Source organism: Oncorhynchus mykiss, chromosome Y (assembly GCF_013265735.2).
Source record: "Oncorhynchus mykiss isolate Arlee chromosome Y, USDA_OmykA_1.1, whole genome shotgun sequence".
NCBI classification, from domain to species: Eukaryota; Metazoa; Chordata; class Actinopteri; order Salmoniformes; family Salmonidae; genus Oncorhynchus; species Oncorhynchus mykiss.
This window is the reverse complement of record NC_048593.1, coordinates 47,002,617-47,025,072: the sequence shown is the minus strand read 5'-3', so window position 1 is coordinate 47,025,072 and position 22,456 is coordinate 47,002,617. Positions and strand designations below refer to the sequence as shown.

The 22,456-nt window shown below is 47.1% G+C and overlaps 1 protein-coding gene and 1 long non-coding RNA gene across 3 annotated transcripts in view; both read left to right on the top strand.

Moving 5' to 3' along the window:
- Positions 1–6,385: 6,385 nt before the first annotated feature.
- Positions 6,386–8,891, top strand: LOC118945349. Of its 2 annotated transcripts, XR_005040514.1 has the most exons (3): positions 6,386–7,594; positions 7,657–7,776; positions 7,870–8,891. It is a non-coding gene; the product is annotated as an uncharacterized LOC118945349 (long non-coding RNA). The 2 variants fall into 2 exon arrangements; XR_005040513.1 differs by having other exon boundaries at positions 6,386–7,776.
- Positions 8,892–9,735: 844 nt separating this feature from the next.
- Positions 9,736–22,456, top strand: part of aldocb (aldolase C, fructose-bisphosphate, b) — a 31,084-nt gene continuing 18,363 nt past the window's right edge. Inside the window, exon 1 of the mRNA XM_036967578.1 lies at positions 9,736–9,882. The gene's annotated coding sequence lies outside the window, so the exon portion shown is untranslated. The remainder of the gene's footprint in view (positions 9,883–22,456) is intronic.

Below are 22,456 nucleotides of genomic sequence, written 5' to 3'. Positions count from 1 at the left end.
TTAAAAGTTCTTGAAATGTTCCGTATTGACTGACCTTCATGTTTTAAAGTAATGATGGACTGTCGTTTCTCTTTACTTATTTGAGCTGTTCTTGCCATAATATGGTCTTGGTCTTTTACCAAATAGGGCTGTATACCCTCTTCTGTTTACCACCCCTACCTTGTCAGAACATAACTGATTGGCTCAAACGTGTTAAGAAGGAAAGAAATTCCACAAATGAACGTTTAACAAGGCACACCTGTTAATTGAAATGCATTCCAGGTGACTACATCATGAAGCTGGTTGAGAGAATGCCAAGAGTGTGCAAAGCTGTCATGAAGGCAAAGGGTGGCTACTTTGAAGAATCTCAAATATAAAATATATTTTGATTTGATTGACACTTTTTTTGGGTTACTACATGATTCCCATATGTGTTATTTCATAGTTTTGATGTCTTCACTATTATTCTACAATGTAGAAAATAGTAAGAATAAAGAAGAACCCTTGAATGAGTAGGTGTTCTAAAACTGATACTGTATATATATATATATATATATATCATAGAGCTTGATATATATATATATATATACACACACATTAAAACACAAAAACACAGTCATGGTAAGCACAAATAAAACATACAAATCACACAGGAAAACAGCTGCATTCCTCTACAAATACAGTGCAATTGGAGAGTAAAAGGGTCTGATTACTTGTGTAAATGTGATATTTTATTTTTCTATAATTTTTTGGGCGCTATCATCAAATTTTGGCAGGCTGATGGAATCAAAGAAGGCTGAAACGTCAGCACTAGAAGGCTGAAACGTCAGAACTAGAAGGCTGAAACATCAGAACTAGAAGGCTGAAATGTCTGAACTAGAAGGCTGAAACGTCAGAACTAGAAGGCTGAAACGTCAGAACTAGAAGGCTGAAACGTCAGAACTAGAAGGCTGAAACGTCAGAACTAGAAGGCTGAAACGTCAGAACTAGAAGGCCGAAACGTCAGAACTAGAAGCATCGAATTTGGAAGAAAACACCCCTGAGTAAAATTCTTTGAAGCAGTTTATCTCTTTAGGGTCTGTCAGCAAGGTACCCACCCTCAACCAGGTTTTATGGACACCCTTTAGCCAGCAACCTTTCCGATTTAATTTTTTAATTTTTTACTTCAAATAGTTTTTGGCACAGCTTTAATAGAAGGACCTGAGAATTAAGAATATAATTGTATTCATATTTTAATTTTAAAATATTGTTGTCGTCAATGTGGGATGTTGCAGTCTCCAGATGTCCTCTAGATTCCTGTGGGATGTTGCAGTCTCCAGATGTCCTCTAGATTCCTGTGGGATGTTGCAGTCTCCAGATGTCCTCTAGATTCCTGTGGGATGTTGCAGTCTCCAGATGTCCTCTAGATTCCTGGATTTAATTAGATTCATCAGAACCTGGACAGAGGTGATATTTGGTGGAGTTTGTTTAGAGAAGACTGTCAAGATATGGATAAAGATGACAATTAAAACCGCCTTTGATTATTAGATTAGGGGTACTAAGATTTGGGAGTAAATCAAAAACATTACCAAACAAATGTGAGTCATCAATTTTTGGGCCAATAGAGTGACAGGGAGAGCGTTCATGTTCCCTGATACTATGATGTATCGTGTGGGTCTGTAGACACGGACAAGAGTTGAAAAGGGATGTTTTACGAGAGAGAATAGCAACACCTCTAGCCCGGGAAGAGAATTCCAGATGCCGCAGCTCGGTGGCTTTTATATGCCTTTCTTACAGGAAAATGATGTCATCACCAAGTGATTACAAATGCTTAAATGTGACCGACCTCCTTGATTCGGTCTTATTGTAGCAACATTTGAAATTGTGTTTTTTATGTTGGATAAAAGCAGAGACACAGAGCTACAAAATGGTATATCATACACTGATTACGTTGGCTCTTTTGTGAGGTAGTGACCCGCGACAATGGCCTAGTTTCCTGAAACGGGTACAAATACCATATCCTTTTGCACCTATGGCGGAGACTGCTTCCCCAGAGAAACCCTCCCTCCATCCCCACTACTTCCCCAGAGAAACCCTCCCTCCCTCCCCACTACTTCCCCAGAGAAACCCCCCCTCCCTCCCCACTACTTCCCCAGAGAAACCCTCCCTCGCTCCCCACTGCTTCCCCAGAGAAACCCTCCCTCCCTCCCCACTACTTCCCAAGAGAAACCGTCCCTCCCTCCCCACTATTTCCCCAGAGAAACCCTCCCTCCCCACTACTTCCCCAGAGAAACCCTCCCTCCCCACTACTTCCCCAGAGAAACCCTCCCTCCCCTCTGCTTCCCCAGAGAAACCCTCTCTCCCCACTACTTCCCCAGAGAAACCCTCTCTCCCCACTACTTCCCCAGAGAAACCCTCTCTCCCCACTGCTTCCCTAGAGAAACCCTCTCTCCCCACTACTTCCCCAGAGAAACCCTCCCTCCCTCCCCACTACTTCCCCAGAGAAACGCTCCCTCCCTCCCCACTACTTCCCCAGAGAAACCCTCTCTCCCCACTACTTCCCCATAAAAACCCTCCCTCCCCACTACTTCCCCAGAGAAACCCTCCCTCCCCACTGCTTCCCCAGAGAAACCCTCCCTCCCCACTACTTCCCCAGAGAAACCCTCCCTCCCTCCCCACTGCTTCCCCAGAGAAACCCTCCCTCCCTCCCCACTTCTTCCCCAGAGAAACCCTCCCTCCCTCCCCACTACTTCCCCAGAGAAACCCTCCCTCCCTCCCCACTACTTCCCCAGAGAAACCCTCCCTCCCCACTACTTCCCCAGAGAAACCCTCCCTCCCTCCCCACTACTTCCCCAGAGAAACCCTCCCTCCCTCCCCACTGCTTCCCCAGAGAAACCCTCCCTCCCTCCCCACTACTTCCCCAGAGAAACCCTCCCTCCCTCCCCACTACTTCCCCAGAGAAACCCTCCCTCCCTCCCCACTACTTCCCCAGAGAAACCCTCCCTCCCTCCCCACTACTTCCCCAGAGAAACCCTCCCTCCCTCCCCACTACTTCCCCAGAGAAACCCTCCCTCCCTCCCCACTACTTCCCCAGAGAAACCCTCCCTCCCCACTACTTCCCCAGAGAAACCTGCCCTCCCCATCTCACGTAAATGAGGCCTGCTGGGCATGATGGCTAGAACAGACCCAATACTACCCTAGCAAGCTAACAACAGTCAGACTTAAGTAACAACCCTCTCTGCGGTTGTTGGAAAACAAATGAATACATTACCGTTCATGAATAAACATAAAATCCGCTGTTTGATCAGTCAATATCCCAGACATTTGTGGCGAGTGATTTCACCCTTTCAGGGTGTTTGCTGTAGTTTTGATACGTAGCTTGCAGCCTCTTCTGGTTGGGTGAAGACTCGTCATGCCGTTGTGATGGACATGTAGCCACCTCTCTCATGGACTATTCCCCGTTGCTCCATCGCCTCCATGGTGTAGTCGGATGAAGATGAGAACCTTTTGGACTTGGTTTTCCATAGTTTGCTGTTGTCCAAGTTGAAAAATGAACTCCTTTTCCTGAAAGTGATGCATGCTTGCGATTATGGTGCACGGCTTGGCACCTGGTGAGGACTTCGCCTGTAGATAGCGGTGTGCACGGTCAATTACGTGGGGTGTCGCCCAGTAGCTTGGGAATGAGCTTGGACAAGAACTCTGTGGGGTTCCAAAATCCCCACAAGTTTGATGTTCAGCCTGAGACTCCTGCCTTCTAAATTGAGAACCTTGACTTGGAGCTCCTAATTCTTCTTTTTAAGCTCTGCGCAAGTGGTTTCCAGGCCTCCGATCCGGGTGTCATGATCAGACAGAGCCTCATCGGCTGTGTCCATGCGGACCCTCAGTTCGGCCTGTGCTGTCTTGAGAGATTCAAACTTTGCTTCAGCCTGTCAAAACGATTGTTGATAGTTTTCATTATACCCTCTTTCATTTGTTGACACATGGCCGGGGTAGAATCTTGTTGCTGGTTATCTGGAGAGTTGTCGCCATCAGTACTCAAAATGGCGCTAGCTGCTGCTTGTTGGACCTGGGCCTTTGTCAACTTTGCATTAGATGTTCTGTTGGTTTTCGTTTACCATATTTCACATTTTCCGCTGCTAGTTAGTGCCTGGGGAATATACTAAACAACGTGTATATATTGTTTTGGGCAAACTGGAAATAAAACGTTAAAGAAATTAAGATTTCAAAATTCACAATAAGGAGATCTGAGGCAACGCTTCTACTCCATCTCCACTAGCACCCCGTCCAGTCAGCCTTTTCATACAAGATGTGCAGTAGCGCCCCCACCTTCCTCTGACACCCCTTTGTAGTGCCTTGCGGTCGGAGGCCGAGCAGTGGCCATACCAGGCATTGATGCAACTCGTCAGGATGCTCTTGATGATGCAGCTGTAAAACATTTTGAGGATCTGAGGACCTTTTCAGTCTCCTGAGGGGGAATAGGTTTTGTCGTGCCCTCATCACGACTGTCTCTGTGTGCTTGGACCATGTTAGTTTGTTGGTGATGTGGATACCAAGGAACTTGAATCTCTCAACTTGCTCCACTACAGCCCCGTCGATGAGAATGGGGACGTGCTCGGTCCTCCTTTTCCTGTAGTCCACGATCATCTCTTTTGTCTTGATCACATTGAAGGAGAGGTTGTTGTCCTTGCACCACACGGTCAGGTCTCTGACCTCCTCCCTAGAGGCCGTCTCATTGTTGTCGGTGATCAGTCCTATCACTGTTGTGTCATCGGCAATCTTAATGGTGTTGGAGTCGTGCCTGGCCTTGCAGTCATAAGTGAACAGGGAGTACAGAAGGGGACTGAACACGCACCCCTTAGGGGCCCCGTGTTGAGGATCAGCATGACGGATGTGTTGTTACCTACCCTTACCACCTGGGGGCGGCCCATCAGGAAGTTCAGTTGCAGAGGGAGGTGTTTAGTCCCGGAGTCCTTAGCTTAGTGATGAGCTTCAAAGGGCACTATGGTGTTGAATGCTGAGCTGTAGTCAATGAATAGCATTCTCACATAGGTGTTCCTTTTGTCCAGGTGGGAAAGGGCAGTGTGCAGTGCAATAGAGATTGCATCATCTGTGGATCTGTTTGGGTGGTATGCAAATTGGAGTGGGTCTAGGGTTTCTGGGATAATGGTGTTGTGAGCCATGACCAGCCTTTCAAAGCATTTCATGGCTACAGATGTGAGTTCTACAGGTCGGTAGTCATTTTGACAGGTTACCTTAGTGTTCTTGGTACAGGGTGTTACGCACGCCTCTAAGAAGAGGGAACGCAACACCCTGCTACAACTCAACTCCCCGTGAAGTGAAAGTGGTATGGACTGTAGGTGCGTGTAAGGATGACAAAGACAGAGAGTGGTACCGTTTACAGGGAATTTATTCCGTCACACGGTAATATGGGGAAAAGGGGCTGGACGGAACCAAAGCAAAGAAGGTAAAAATACACAAACTACAACACAGAAACTGGGGAACGTAACACAGAGACTATGATGGTCTGCTTGAAACATGTTGGTAATGTCAGTGAAGACACTTGCCAGTTGGTCAGTGCATGCTCGGAGTACACGTCCTGGTAATCCGTCTGGCCCTGCAGCCTTGTGAATATTGACCTGTTTAACGGTCTTACTCACATCGGCTACGGAGAGCGTGATCACACAGTCATCCGGAACAGCTGATGCTCTCATGCATGTTTCAGTGTTACTTGCCTCGATGCGAGAATATTAATTATTTCACTGGGCTTGTATCATTGGGCAGCTCTCTGCTGTGCTTCCCTTTGTAGTCTGTAATAATTTGCAAGCCCTGCCACATCCGACGAGCGTCGGAGCCAGTGTAGTACGATATAATCTGCCTGTTTGATGGATCGTAGGCGGGCATAGCGGGATTTCTTATAAGCTTCCAGGTTAGAGTCCTGCTTCTTGAAAGCGGCAGCTCTACCCTTTAGCTCAGTGCGAATGTTGCCTGTAATCCATGACTTCTGGTTTGGGTATATACGTACAGTCACTGTGGGGACGATGTCATCGATACACTTATTGATAAAGCCAGTGACTGATGTGGTGTACTCCTCAATGCCATCAGAAGAATCCCAGAACATATTCCAGTCTGTGATAGCAAAACAGTCCTGTAGTTTAGCATCTGCTTCATCTGACCACTTTTTTATAGACTGAGTCACTGGTGCTTCCTGCTTTCATTTTGACTTGTAAGCAGGATTCAGGAAGATAGAATTATGGTCAGATTTGCCAAATGGAGGGCGAGAGAGAGCTTTGTACGCATCTCTGTGTGTGGAGTAAAAGTGTTCTAGAGATGTTTTTCATCTGGTTGCACATTTAACATGCTGGTAGAAATGAGGTAAAACTGATTCATGTTTCCCTGCATTAAAGTCCCCGGCCACTAGGAGCGCCGCCTCTGGGTGAGCGTTTTCCTGTTTGCTTACAGCGGAATATAGCTCATTGAGTGCAGTCTTAGTGCCAGTCTCTGTATGTGGCCGTATGTAGACAGCTACGAGAAAATTCAGCAAGTTTCTGCTTTGTTTCTGTAAAAGAAACCAACCTTGAACTTCAACTTCTTCACCAGCTCAGCGACAAGTTTTTGCTAAATGACAGTTTGTCATCAAGCCAGATACCAAGATATTTTGTAGGACGGAACTCGCTCAATTTGTATACCGTTCAAATTAGTCATTACAAATTCATTTAAATCTGGGTTATGGGACCAAGATGCATTGTGTTTTGTTTGCATTTATCGCTAACTCTAGATCCAGTAGTGACCTCTGTTGTGGTTGAAAATCAGACTTCAAATGTGAAAAGGCTTGTCCCAACCGATGGAGCAATGGAGTACAACACTATCGTCTGTAGACAAATTAATATTACGTTGTTGTTTTTTACAGCATTACCAATGTTACCAATTTATACAGATTGTAAACAGTGTGGGCTGAGTATCGTTCCTTGGGGCACCCCTTCATGTAACTTAAGGAACTCAGATTTGACCCCCCCATCTACCTTGATGGCCTGAGTTCTGTCACTGAGATCATTATTAAACCATCGACAAGGCGTCATTACCCAACCCTATGGAGGACAGCCTATTCAACAGAATAACATGGTCTACAGTATTAAAAGCTACAAACATGGCAACACAATTATTTCTATCATCTAAGGCATTTGCAATATCATTTACGACAGGCATCATGGGAGCCATAGTGATGCTATGTTTAGGTCTGAAGCATCATGGAAGCCATAGTGGTGCTATGTTTAGGTCTGAAGCATCATGGGAGCCATAGTGGTGTTATGTTTAGGTCTGAAACATCATAGTGGTGCTATGTTTAGGTCTGAAGCATCATGGTGGTGCTATGTTTAGGTCTGAAGCATCATGGGAGCCATAGTGGTGCTATGTTTAGGTCTGAAGCATCATAGTGGTGCTATGTTTAGGTCTGAAGCATCATGGGAGCCATAGTGGTGCCATGTTTAGGTCTGGAGCATCATGGGAGCCATAGTGGTGCTATGTTTAGGTCTGAAGCATCATGGGAGCCATAGTGGTGCTATGTTTAGGTCTGAAACATCATAGTGGTGCTATGTTTAGGTCTGAAGCATCATGGGAGCCATAGTGGTGCTATGTTTAGGTCTGAAGCATCATAGTGGTGCTATGTTTAGGTCTGAAGCATCATAGTGGTGCTATGTTTAGGTCTGAAGCATCATGGGAGCCATAGTGGTGCCATGTTTAGGTCTGGAGCATCATGGGAGCCATAGTGGTGCTATGTTTAGGTCTGAAGCATCATGGGAGCCATAGTGGTGTTATGTTTAGGTCTGAAACATCATAGTGGTGCTATGTTTAGGTCTGAAACATCATAGTGGTGTTATGTTTAGGTCTGAAGCATCATGGTGGTGCTATGTTTAGGTCTGAATCCAGATTGATTAACATTAAAAACACAATTTACAGTTAGAAAATAACTCAGGACAGGAACGTCTAAGAGTCCAGGAGGACCATGGATTAGTTTGGGTTTCTGGGTCTCTTGAAAGAGGCATGCTTATCAGCCAGAGGTAGACAAATGGATGATAAGATTAAAAGTGCCAAAACAGGGCCTGGTATGCAGCTAGTAGAAAAATAATATAGATCATGAAGGAATGCCTGGGGCAATAATTTTTTTAACATGTCTTTTCACATTTATGCCAGGGTCAGAGTTTTTCAATTTGGTATCTCTAATGCAAGCAATAGGCCAGTGGTCGCTGATATAATCAGCAAATACACTACTAGCCAAATACTTATGGGCACGTCAGTATAACGCCAATCAACAAGGAGTTTGCTCTTTTAAATGATTTTTTAAAATGTTGATTCCTATTGAATTTCATTATCAGCTGAGTCAAGTTCAACTCAAAACAGATATTCTTACGTTGATATGAGGCTTGTGGGAGCCAATCAAAATGTAGATTTAACACAACAAGATCAGATACCAGAAATGGATGTAATAATCAGAAATATTACCGACAGCATTTGCTGTCCTTATTCAATACTGTATAGACTGGAGTTTTTTTTTATTTTTTATAAAGGACTGCTCTTATTTCTTACCCAGAATGCCTCACATCTGATCCGTTCCTTATTCTTATTAGACCTGAGTCAAATACAAAATATTTTCAAATACTCAACAGTATTTAAGCAGCACTGGATTTAGAATTCGCACCTTTGGGACTATTCTATTGATTCCATTGTACAGGGGCCGAACTAAATCGGCTCATGTATGTGGAAGTACTTGAAGTATGTATTGGACCGAGATGTGATTGTTGCTGTCAGATGTGTTTTTTTCTCCTTCTCAGTCATGTTAGGTCTTCTACCCCCTGGTCTGTGATGACGTTGTTATTGCACCAATGCTCTGTGTTGTCCTAACTTCCATCAGCTCAACTATTAAACTGTTTCCAACTTGGGGTGTTTTCCTGGAGGCAAATCAAATCAACTTGTTTTGGTCACGTACACAGACTTGCAGATGTTTTCACAGGTGCAGCGAAATGCTTGTGTTTCTAGCTCTAGCAACAGTGCAGTAATATCTAGCAGTACAAAACAATACACACATAATCCCAAAAAGTTCAAAGTTCTGCTCTGAGAGAAAGGAGTGTGTGTGTGTGTGTGTGTGTGTGTGTGTGTGTGTGTGTGTGTGTGTGTGTGTGTGTGTGTGTGTGTGTGTGTGTGTGTGTGTGTGTGTGTGTGTGTGTGTGTGTGTGTGTGTGTCTGAGGAAGGGAGGATGTGCTTGGTTTGTAGATGCAGTTCTCTTCATTTAAATGTTTCCACTTCATCAAGCTAGAACCCTTTTTTGAAAGAGAGCGAGGATAAAGACGGAGAGAGGGGAAAGAGAAAAGGAGAGGGTAGAGAGAGAGAGAGAGAGAGAGAGGAGGGTGAGGAAGGACTGAGGATGGTGTTGCTGGGAGGGAAGGATAGGGAAGGAGGGTAGAGGACTTCTCTTTCTCTAGGGAGAGAGGGAGATGTGTGTGTATGTCTGTCTCTGTCTGTCACAACCTGTCCGTCTGTCTGTCAGACAGTCTCACAACATGGCCCATCAAGAGCCCCGCTGATTAAATCAAGACTTCCATAACAATTCCCATTATCACCTGCGTCATATACAACAGAGACACATCCTGACTCAGGGCTTATCGATATGACCACCCCGGAGCGCAAGCTGTGCTCGTCGACGCCAGGGCCTCACCATCCCCATCTGTCTCGGCGTCCTCATGAATATTCGGTGTCTGGGGTGATGACGTCAGGCCCCTCCCGGTAAGGAGAGTTTTGTAACAGGGTCACGTTGCGCTGCGGCACTGAACGAACAGACCTCCGAACAGCAGCAGTCCACCGTCTACTCTCCTCTACACCGAAGACAACACCTGCCCATAACCTATTTAACTAGATAACTACAATATTATCAGGTAAGACACACTCCTCTTTGTGATATTTCTCATTTCAGTAACATGACATTTTGCTGTTCTGTCACTTAGATGAGAAACGTGTTAATTGCCCAGTCAGCTGAACCGTTCTGTCAAAAAAGCTTATGCACGTGACAGCTACTTAACTAGCCAAATGTCTTGTCGGTATTTGTGGACACATGTTGATATATATTTTGTAGCGAGAGAAACTATGAATTATACTGTAGCTTTCTGTAGCTGTTCGGTTGTTATTGTCTTCGCGGTTCACAGACAGAGACAGACGGAGAGAGACAGAGAGACTAGAGATAGGAGCAGCAGTTACCTTGTCTCAAGACCTAGACATTTCTGTTAACATTTCTATTAGTCATTTAGTGTTTTCTGTTTAAATGAATATAAATAAGGACGTTGCGGGACGAAGCGAGGGCAGCAGCAGTCTAGCTGGCTGAAGATGAAGTTGTGTCAGTCAGCCTGTTGCAGACAGACGAGGAGAGAGAAGGACAGAGACGCTTATTACGGACTAATAACGAGTTTAACGACACCTGAACACGGGCAATTTCATAGCACAGTCTTATTGTCGATATTTACTGAAAACTACGGTAAACAGGGAGTTGATGTGGTAAATAGGCATAGGACAGTCCTTCATGTCGGGGTTCTTCTCCAGAGCACTATGCATCTCCTCCTCTCCTCACTACCCTCTCCTCCGCTCCTACCCTCTCCTCCTCTCCTCTCCTCACTACCCTCTCCTCACTACCCTCTCCTCATTACCCTCTCCTCCTCTCCTCTCCTCACTACCCTCTCCTCCTCTCCCCACTACCCTCTCCTCCTCTCCTACCCTCCCCTCCTCTCCTCTCCTCCTCTCCTCCCCTCCCCTCCTCTCCTCTCCTCCTCTCCTACCCTCTCCTGCTCTCCTCACTACCCTCTCCTCACTACCCTCTCCTTCTCTCCCCACTACCCTCTCCTCCTCTCCTCACTACCCTCTCCTCCTCTCCTACCCTCTCCTCCCCCCTCACTACCCTCTCAAGCAGGTTAGCTTGAGTCATGGTGATGTCATCTGATTGGGGCGTTGTCACTGTGGGAAAGTCTACTGTGTGTGGCGAGGGTATCCTGCATGACTAGTCATTTCTGGTGGTCATTGCTGTAATAATATACTCAGACTACACCCAATCTACACTCAGGCTATACTCAGACTATACTCAAACTATACCCAATCTACACGCAGGCTATACTCAGACTATACTCAAACTATACTCGGGCTATACTCGGGCTATACTCAGACTATAATCAGACTACACTCGGACTATACTCGGGCTATACTCAGACTATACTCGGACTATACTCGGGCTATACTCAGACTATACTCGGGCTATACTCAGACTATACTCGGGCTATACTCAAACTATACCCAATCTACACTCAGGCTATACTCAGACTATACCCAATCTACACTCGGGCTATACTCAGACTATAATCAGACTACACTCGGACTATACTCAGACTATACTCAGATTATAATCAGACTATACTCAGACTATACTCAGACTATAATCAGACTATACTCAGACTATACTCAGACTATACTCAGACTATACCCAATCTACACTCGGGCTATACTCAGACTATAATCAGACTACACTCGGACTATACTCAGACTATAATCAGACTACACTCGGGCTATACTCAGACTATAATCAGACTACACTCGGACTATACTCAGACTATAATCAGATTATAATCAGACTATACTCGGACTATACTCAGACTATACTCGGGCCATACTCAAGACTATACTCGGGCTATACTCGGGCCATACTAAGGTTATACTCTTTACCAGACATAACTAGAGACCTTGTCTGCCTGCCTGTCTGTCTTTCTGTCTGTCCTGCTGTCTGTCTGCCTGCCTGCCTGCCTGTCTGTCTTTCTGTCTGTCCTGCTGTCTGTCTGTCTGCTTGCCTGCCTGCCTGTCTTTCTGTCTGTCCTGCTGTCTGTCTGTCTGCCTGCCTGCCTGTCTGTCTTTCTGTCTGTCTGTCCTGCTGTCTGTCTGTCTGCTTGCCTGCCTGTCTGTCTTTCTGTCTGTCCTGCTGTCTGTCTGTCTGCCTGCCTGCCTGCCTGTCTTTCTGTCCGTCGGTCTGCCTGCCTTGCTGTCTGTCTGTCTGCCTGCCTGCCTGCCTGTCTGTCTGTCTGTCTGTCTGTCGGTCTGCTTGCCTAACTAACGATTTACAGGAGGTGAGTCAGGCTTTATGGTATGCACGTGCAGCAGGCCTGGGTGATCCTATTAACGTGTATCTGTGCTGCTGAAGGAGATGAAAGGTTTGTGAGAGCTCAAATTAGAAACTGCTGCTGAAGCAGATGACAGGTTGTTAGAGCTGAAGGAGACGACAGGTTGTTAGAGCTGAAGGAGACGACAGGTTGTTAGAGCTGAAGGAGATGACAGGTTGTTAGAGCTGAAGGAGACGACAGGTTGTTAGAGCTGAAGGAGACAACAGGTTGTTAGAGCTGAAGGAGACGACAGGTTGTTAGAGCTGAAGGAAACGACAGGTTGTTAGAGCTGAAGGAGATGACAGGTTGTTAGAGCTGAAGGAGATAGAGCTGAAGGAGACGACAGGTTGTTAGAGCTGAAGGAGACGACAGGTTGTTAGAGCTGAAGGAGATGACAGGTTGTTAGAGCTGAAGGAGACGACAGGTTGTTAGAGCTGAAGGAGATGACAGGTTGTTAGAGCTGAAGGAGATGACAGGTTGTTAGAGCTGAAGGAGATAGAGCTGAAGGAGACGACAGGTTGTTAGAGCTGAAGGAGACGACAGGTTGTTAGAGCTGAAGGAGACGACAGGTTGTTAGAGCTGAAGGAGATGACAGGTTGTTAGAGCTGAAGGAGATAGAGCTGAAGGAGATGACAGGTTGTTAGAGCTGAAGGAGATAGAGCTGAAGGAGACGACAGGTTGTTAGAGCTGAAGGAGACGACAGGTTGTTAGAGCTGAAGGAGATGACAGGTTGTTAGAGCTGAAGGAGATAGAGCTGAAGGAGATGACAGGTTGTTAGAGCTGAAGGAGACGACAGGTTGTTAGAGCTGAAGGAGACGACAGGTTGTTAGACCTGAAGGAGATGACAGGTTGTTAGAGCTGAAGGAGATGACAGCTTGTTAGAGCTGAAGGAGATAGAGCTGAAGGAGACGACAGGTTGTTAGAGCTGAAGGAGATAGAGCTGAAGGAGACGACAGGTTGTTAGAGCTGAAGGAGACGACAGGTTGTTAGAGCTGAAGGAGATAGAGCTGAAGGAGATGACAGCTTGTTAGAGCTGAAGGAGATAGAGCTGAAGGAGATGACAGGTTGTTAGAGCTGAAGGAGATAGAGCTGAAGGAGACGACAGGTTGTTAGACCTGAAGGAGATGACAGGTTGTTAGAGCTGAAGGAGACGACAGGTTGTTAGAGCTGAAGGAGATGACAGGTTGTTAGAGCTGAAGGAGGTTGTTAGAGCTGAAGGAGATAGAGCTGAAGGAGACGACAGGTTGTTAGACTTGAAGGAGATGACAGGTTGTTAGAGCTGAAGGAGATAGAGCTGAAGGAGACGACAGGTTGTTAGAGCTGAAGGAGATGACAGGTTGTTAGAGCTGAAGGAGACGACAGGTTGTTAGACCTGAAGGAGATGACAGGTTGTTAGAGCTGAAGGAGATGACAGGTTGTTAGAGCTGAAGGAGATGACAGGTTGTTAGAGCTGAAGGAGACGACAGGTTGTTAGAGCTGAAGGAGACGACAGGTTGTTAGAGCTGAAGGAGGTTGTTAGAGCTGAAAATAGAAACTCTGCTGCGTGCTGCACCACACAACCTCTAAAAGCCCCGCGTCACTGTCAGCAGGTGTGTTAGCTACAGGGATGGGCCAATGGGTGACACTAATCAGTCCCCCAAGGACTGGAGTTGCCCATCCCTGATCCAAATGTCTCTGGCTCCTCCGTTCTGAGAGGAGTGTGTTGTCTAACTGTGCCAAACACATTAGTCATCATAGAGTACGTACCCCTCCTCCTTCTATCTTTGTTCTCCTTTGTCCCCCGTCCCCCGTCCCCGTCCCCCGTCCCAGCAGGAGGCCTCTGCGGAATTTGCCATCTCTGTCATATTGGAAACAATGTAATTGAGTTTGGCCTCTAAACACAGCACAATGCCATCCATCCTTTAAACACAGCATAATGCCATCCATCCTTTAAACACAGCATAATGCCGTTCATCCTTTAAACACAGCATAATGCCGTTCATCCTTTAAACACAGCATAATGCCGTCCATCCTTTAAACACAGCACAATGCCATCCATGTGTAACTCTGTGTCGTTGTATCTGTCGAACTGCTTTGCTTTATCTTGGCCAGGTCGCAATTGTAAATGAGAACTTGTTCTCAACTTGCCTACCTGGTTAAATAAAGGTAAAATAAAAAAATAAAAAATAATCCATCCTTTAAACACAGAATAATGCCATCCATCCTTTAAACACAGCATAATGCCATCCATCCTCTTATTAGAAACTAGCTCAGTCATGAACAGATTACATCAGTGATTCGTATTCCTTGCAACTTTCTGAAGAGGCAATGGAATGGTAATGCCCCTGTGTGTGTATGTGTGTCTGTGTGTCTGTCTGTGTGTCTGTCTGTGTGTCTGTCTGTCTGAGTGTGTCTGTCTGTGTGTTTGTCTGAGTGTGTCTGTGTGTGTCTGTCTGTGTGTGTCTGCGGTGTGCACTTTTCTACCGCTTTAGCTGCTAAAGATGCTAATGATAACTGTTTTCAGGTAGATGGGAAGGCTTTAGCTGCTAAAGATGCTAATGGTAACCGTCTTCAGGTAGATGGGAAGGCTTTAGCTGCTAAAGATGCTAATGGTAACTGTCTTCAGGTAGATGGGAAGGCTTTTGCTGGTAAAGATGCTAATGATAACCGTCGTCAGGTAGATGGGGAGGCTTTAGCTGCTAAAGATGCTAATGGTAACTGTCTTCAGGTAGATGGGAAGGCTTTAGCTGCTAAAGATGCTAATGGTAACTGTCTTCAGGTAGATGGGAAGGCTTTAGCTGCTAAAGATGCTAATGGTAACCGTCTTCAGGTAGATGGGAAGGCTTTAGCTGCTAAAGATGCTAATGGTAACCGTCTTCAGGTAGATGGGAAGGCTTTAGCTGCTAAAGATGCTAATGATAACCGTCGTCAGGTAGATGGGGAGGCTTTAGCTGCTAAAGATGCTAATGGTAACCGTCTTCAGGTAGATGGGAAGGCTTTAGCTGCTAAAGATGCTAATGATAACTGTTTTCAGGTAGATGGGAAGGCTTTAGCTGCTAAAGATGCTAATGGTAACCGTCTTCAGGTAGATGGGAAGGCTTTAGCTGCTAAAGATGCTAATGATAACCGTCTTCAGGTAGATGGGGAGGCTTTAACTGCTAAAGATGCTAATGGTAACCGTCTTCAGGTAGATGGGAAGGCTTTAGCTGCTAAAGATGCTAATGGTAACCGTCTTCAGGTAGATGGGAAGGCTTTAGCTGCTAAAGATGCTAATGGTAACCGTCTTCAGGTAGATGGGAAGGCTTTAGCTGCTAAAGATGCTAATGGTAACCGTCTTCAGGTAGATGGGAAGGCTTTAGCTGCTAAAGATGCTAATGATAACTGTTTTCAGGTAGATGGGAAGGCTTTAGCTGCTAAAGATGCTAATGGTAACCGTCTTCAGGTAGATGGGAAGGCTTTAGCTGCTAAAGATGCTAATGATAACCGTCTTCAGGTAGATGGGGAGGCTTTAACTGCTAAAGATGCTAATGGTAACCGTCTTCAGGTAGATGGGAAGGCTTTAGCTGCTAAAGATGCTAATGGTAACCGTCTTCAGGTAGATGGGAAGGCTTTAGCTGCTAAAGATGCTAATGGTAACCGTCTTCAGGTAGATGGGAAGGCTTTAGCTGCTAAAGATGCTAATGGTAACCGTCTTCAGGTAGATGGGAAGGCTTTCCCAAAAACCTTCTCAATTAAACGTACAAAGTAGCATACTTGGCAGAGTCATGGTTATTAATCCAGTGGCTATTTATTTTTGCATTCTCCATCACATGATCGCTACAGAAGCTGCTAACCAAACAACACTCTCTTGCTGGTGCACACGTGAATTAAAGGCTAACCACACAACAACAAAAAAATCACAATTTCTTTGATTTCTTTCAAGACCTCAAAAGTGGTGTCCTGATGTTGTTCAAGCCAATTAAATTGTTATTCTACGGGAAAGAAATGTGATTTTCAGAAGAAAAAAGAGAGAGAGAAAAAGGGAATGAGGAGAGAGGAGAGAGAATGAGAGAAAACGGAGTGAGAGAGAGGAGAGAAAACAGAGTGAGGGAGAGGAGAGAAAACAGAGTGAGGGAGAGGAGAGAGAACAAGAGAAAATTGAGTGAGGGAGAGGAGAGAGAACGAGAGAAAATGGAGTGAGGGAGAGGAGAGAGAACGAGAGAAAACGAAGTGAGGGAGAGGAGAGAGAGAAAACAGAGTGAGGGAGAGGAGAGAGAACGAGAGAAAATGGAGTGAGGGAGAGGAGAGAGAACGAGAGAAAACGGAGTGAGGGAGAGGAGAGAGAACAAGAGAAAATGGAGTGAGGGAGAGGAGAGAAAACAGAGTGAGGGAGAGGAGAGGAGAGGGAACGAGAGAAAACAGAGTGAGGGAGAGGAGAGAAAACGGAGTGAGAGAGAGGAGAGAAAACGAGAGAAAACGGAGTGAGAGAGAGGAGAGAAAACAGAGTGAGGGAGAGGAGAGAAAACAGAGTGAGGGAGAGGAGAGAAAACAGAGTGAGGGAGAGGAGAGAAAACAGAGTGAAGGAGAGAAAACAGAGTGAAGGAGAGAAAACAGAGTGAGGGAGAGGAGAGGGAACGAGAGAAAACGGAGTGAGGGAGAGGAGAGAAAACAGAGTGAGGGAGAGGAGAGGGAACAGAGTGAGGGAGAGGAGAGAAAACAGAGTGAGGGAGAGGAGAGAAAACAGAGTGAAGGAGAGAAAACAGAGTGAGGGAGAGGAGAGGGAACGAGAGAAAACGGAGTGAGGGAGAGGAGAGAAAACAGAGTGAGGGAGAGGAGAGGGAACGAGAGAAAACGGAGTGAGGGAGAGGAGAGAAAACAGAGTGAGGGAGAGGAGAGGGAACGAGAGAAAACGGAGTGAGGGAGAGGAGAGAAAACAGAGGGAGGGAGAGGAGAGGGAACAGAGTGAGGGAGAGGAGAGAAAACAGAGTGAGGGAGAGAAAACGGGAGAATCAGTAGAGTGAGGTAGTGAATCCTTTAGAACAGTGTGCAGTCTGTTCTGAGCCAATCAGAACGGGACTACCTACCAGGCCAGACAGTACTACAGGGTACACACGCCATAGAGATAGAATGAATAGAACAGCCATCCCCATTCAAGTCAATGAGTGGACTGGAGGCCATTGTGAATGTACCCATAGGCAGTGGTGTAAAGTACTTAAGTAAAGAATGATGTAACCCTTCCCTGCAGTCAACAGAAAACGCTCTCTTTGGCCTCATATGCGGTGAAATGTTATTAATATTTTTCATAATTAAAAACATATTTTTTTATTTCTTTTTTTTTATGTGAAAAATCTGGTGTTTCTATGTCAAGCAGTTTTGTTTTATTTCAGTCTTCCGTGGTGTATATGAAGTGTAATATTGGGATGTAAACTCAAAATATAATACATTTCAACTCTATATCTGACATGGTACAGTTGTCTTCTTTGTTTCAGCCCATAACCATGTGTGTGAGGCGGATACTTTTGTTTCAAAGCAGATTTGTTTGACTACCAAGAAATACTGTGTGTGACCCTGATTTAGCCCACTGATGTACAATTAAAGTACAACTTAAGTCGTTTTTTGGTGGTTTTACTTCACTATTTATATTAGACAAATTTTACTTCCCTACATTCCCAATGAAAATAATGTACTTTTTACTCCATGCATTTTCCCTGACACCTAAAAGTACTCGTTACATTTTGAGTGCTAAGCAGGTCAGGAAAATGGTCCAATTCACACACTTATCAAGAGAACATCCCTGGTCATCTACTGCCTCTGATCTGGCAGACTCACTAAACAGAGAACATCCCTGGTCGTCCCTACTGCCTCTGATCTGGAGGACTCACTAAACAGAGAACATCTCTGATCGTCCCTACTGCCTCTGATCTGGAGGACTCACTAAACAGAGAACATCTCTGGTCGTCCCTACTGCCTCTGATCTGGAGGACTCACTAAACAGAGAACATCTCTGGTCGTCCCTACTGCCTCTGATCTGGAGGACTCACTAAACAGAGAACATCCCTGGTCATCCCTACTGCCTCTGATCTGGTGGACTCACTAAACAGAGAACATCCCTGGTCATCCCTACTGCCTCTGATCTGGTGGACTCACTAAACAGAGAACATCCCTGGTCATCCCTACTGCCTCTGATCTGGAGGACTCACTAAACAGAGAACATCCCTGGTCATCCCTACTGCCTCTGATCTGGAGGACTCACTAAACAGAGAACATCCCTGGTCATCCCTACTGCCTCTGATCTGGAGGACTCACTAAACAGAGAACATCCCTGCTCATCCCTACTGCCTCTGATCTGGAGGACTCACTAAACAGAGAACATCCCTGGTCATCTCTACTGCCTCTGATCTGGAGGACTCACTAAACAGAGAACATCCCTGGTCATCCCTACTGCCTCTGATCTGGAGGACTCACTAAACAGAGAACATCCCTGGTCATCCCTACTGCCTCTTATCTGGAGGACTCACTAAACAGAGAACATCCCTGGTCATCCCTACTGCCTCTGATCTGGAGGACTCACTAAACAGAGAACATCCCTGCTCATCCCTACTGCCTCTGATCTGGAGGACTCACTAAACAGAGAACATCCCTGGTCATCTCTACTGCCTCTGATCTGGAGGACTCACTAAACAGAGAACATCCCTGGTCATCCCTACTGCCTCTGATCTGGAGGACTCACTAAACAGAGAACATCCCTGGTCATCCCTACTGCCTCTGATCTGGAGGACTCACTAAACAGAGAACATCCCTGGTCATCCCTACTGCCTCTGATCTGGAGGACTCACTAAACAGAGAACATCTCTGGTCGTCCCTACTGCCTCTGATCTGGAGGACTCACTAAACAGAGAACATCCCTGGTCATCACTACTGCCTCTGATCTGGAGGACTCACTAAACAGAGAACATATTATATATGTATATTTTAGCAATTACATTTACTTTTGATACTTAAGTATATTTAAAACCAAATACTTTTAGACTTTACATTTTGTTACGTTAGAGCCTTATTCTAAAATTAATTAAATGTATGTTTTTTCTCATTAATCTACACATAATACCCCATAATGACATCATAATACCCCATAATGACATCATAATACCCCATAATGACAAAGAGAAAACAGGTTTATAGATATACATTATTTACATAAGTATTCAGACCCTTTACTATGAGACTATGAAATTGAGCTCAGGTGCATCCTGTTTCCATTGATCATCCTGGAGATGTTTCTACAACTTGATTGGAGTCCACCTACGGTAAATTCAATTGATTGGACATGATTTGGAAAGGCACACACCTGTCTATATAAGGTCCCACAGGAGACGGTCAGTAGAGGAGACGGTCAGTAGAGGAGACGGTCAGTAGAGGAGACGGTCGGTAGAGGAGACGGTCGGTAGAGGAGACGGTCAGTAGAGGAGACGGTCAGTAGAGGAGACGGTCAGTGTGACTGACAGTGATTTTAAATGGACACACTGTGACGGTCGGTAGAGGAGACGGTCATTAGAGGAGATGGTCAGTAGAGGAGACGGTCGGTAGAGGAGACGGTCGATAGAGGAGACGGTCAGTTGAGGAGACGGTCAGTAGAGGAGACGGTCAGTAGAGGAGATGGTCGGTAGAGGAGACGGTCGGTAGAGGAGACGGTCGGTAGAGGAGACGGTCGGTAGAGGAGACGGTTGGTAGAGGAGACGGTCGGTAGAGGAGACGGTCGGTAGAGGAGACGGTCAGTAGAGGAGACGGTCAGTAGAGGAGACGGTCAGTGTGACTGACAGTGATTTTAAATGGACACACTGTGACGGTCGGTAGAGGAGACGGTCAGTAGAGGAGATGGTCAGTAGAGGAGACGGTCGGTAGAGGAGACGGTCGGTAGAGGAGACGGTCAGTAGAGGAGACGGTCAGTAGAGAAGACGGTCGATAGAGGAGACGGTCAGTATAGGAGACGGTCAGTAGAGGAGACGGTCAGTAGAGGAGACGGTCGGTAGAGGAGACGGTCAGTAGAGGAGACGGTCGGTAGAGGAGACGGTCGGTAGAGGAGACGGTCAGTAGAGGAGACGGTCAGTAGAGGAGACGGTCGGTAGAGGAGACGGTCGGTAGAGGAGACGGTCGATAGAGGAGACGGTCAGTAGAGGAGACGGTCAGTAGAGGAGACGGTCGATAGAGGAGACGGTCAGTAGAGGAGACGGTCGGTAGAGGAGACGGTCAGCGGTCGGTAGAGGAGACGGTCGGTAGAGGAGACGGTCGGTAGAGGAGACGGTCGGTAGAGGAGACGGTCGGTAGAGGAGACGGTCGGTAGAGGAGACGGTCGGTAGAGGAAACGGCCGGTAGAGGAGACGGTCGGTAGAGGAGACGGTCGGTAGAGGAGACGGTCGGTAGAGGAGACGGTCGGTAGAGGAGACGGTCGGTAGAGGAGACGGTCAGTAGAGGAGACGGTCGGTAGAGGAGACGGTCAGTAGAGGAGACGGTCGGTAGAGGAGACGGTCAGCGGTCGGTAGAGGAGACGGTCGGTAGAGGAGACGGTCGGTAGAGGAGACGGTCGGTAGAGGAGACGGTCAGTAGAGGAGACGGTCAGTAGAGGAGACGGTCGGTAGAGGAGACGGTCAGTAGAGGAGACGGTCGGTAGAGGAGACGGTCAGCGGTCGGTAGAGGAGACGGTCGGTAGAGGAGACGGTCGGTAGAGGAGACGGTCGGTAGAGGAGACGGTCGGTAGAGGAGACGGTCAGTAGAGGAGACGGTCGATAGAGGAGACGGTCAGTAGAGGAGACGGTCGGTAGAGGAGACGGTCAGTAGAGGAGACGGTCAGTAGAGGAGACGGTCGGTAGAGGAGACGGTGAGACGGTCGGTAGAGGAGACGGTCAGTAGAGGAGACGGTCAGTAGAGGAGACGGTCGGTAGAGGAGACGGTCAGTAGAGGAGACGGTCGGTAGAGGAGACGGTCGGTAGAGGAGACGGTCGGTGTGACTGACAGTGGTTTTGCTATTTGAACGATTATAACATGACCGTAGTAGTTTGGCTAAAAAAGAACCGTTATCCAAAATTCCATGACCTCCACAGTCATAGTTCTGAACAAATTTTAAAATAAGTCAGCTGGTATGAATACTTTCCGTTTGGACCGGTTCTAGAACAGGTTTGGACCGGTTCTAGAACAGTTTTGGACCGGTCCTAGGGCAGGTTTGGAACGGTCAGCGGTCGGTAGAGGAGACGGTCGGTAGAGGAGACGGTCAGTAGAGGAGACGGTCGGTAGAGGAGACGGTCGGTAGAGGAGACGGTCAGTAGAGGAGACGGTCGGTAGAGGAGACGGCCGGTAGAGGAGACGGTCAGTAGAGGAGACGGTCGGTAGAGGAGACGGTCGGTAGAGGAGACGGTCGATAGAGGAGACGGTCAGTAGAGGAGACGGTCAGTAGAGGAGACGGTCGATAGAGGAGATGGTCAGTAGAGGAGACGGTCGGTAGAGGAGACGGTCAGCGGTCGGTAGAGGAGACGGTCGGTAGAGGAGACGGTCGGTAGAGGAGACGGTCGGTAGAGGAGACGGTCGGTAGAGGAGACGGCCGGTAGAGGAGACGGTCGGTAGAGGAGACGGTCGGTAGAGGAGACGGTCAGTAGAGGAGACGGTCAGTAGAGGAGACGGTCGGTAGAGGAGACGGTCAGTAGAGGAGACGGTCGGTAGAGGAGACGGTCAGCGGTCGGTAGAGGAGACGGTCGGTAGAGGAGACGGTCGGTAGAGGAGACGGTCGGTAGAGGAGACGGTCGGTAGAGGAGACGGTCAGTAGAGGAGACGGTCGATAGAGGAGACGGTCAGTAGAGGAGACGGTCAGTAGAGGAGACGGTCGGTAGAGGAGACGGTCGGTAGAGGAGACGGTCGGTAGAGGAGACGGTCGGTAGAGGAGACGGTCGGTAGAGGAGACGGTCGATAGAGGAGACGGTCAGTAGAGGAGACGGTCAGTAGAGGAGACGGTCGATAGAGGAGACGGTCAGTAGAGGAGACGGTCGGTAGAGGAGACGGTCAGCGGTCGGTAGAGGAGACGGTCAGTAGAGGAGACGGTCGGTAGAGGAGACGGTCGGTAGAGGAGACGGTCGATAGAGGAGACGGTCAGTAGAGGAGACGGTCAGTAGAGGAGACGTCGATAGAGGAGACGGTCAGTAGAGGAGACGGTCGGTAGAGGAGACGGTCAGCGGTCGGTAGAGGAGACGGTCGGTAGAGGAGACGGTCAGTAGAGGAGACGGTCGGTAGAGGAGACGGTCAGTAGAGGAGACGGTCGGTAGAGGAGACGGTCGGTAGAGGAGACGGTCAGTAGAGGAGACGGTCGGTAGAGGAGACG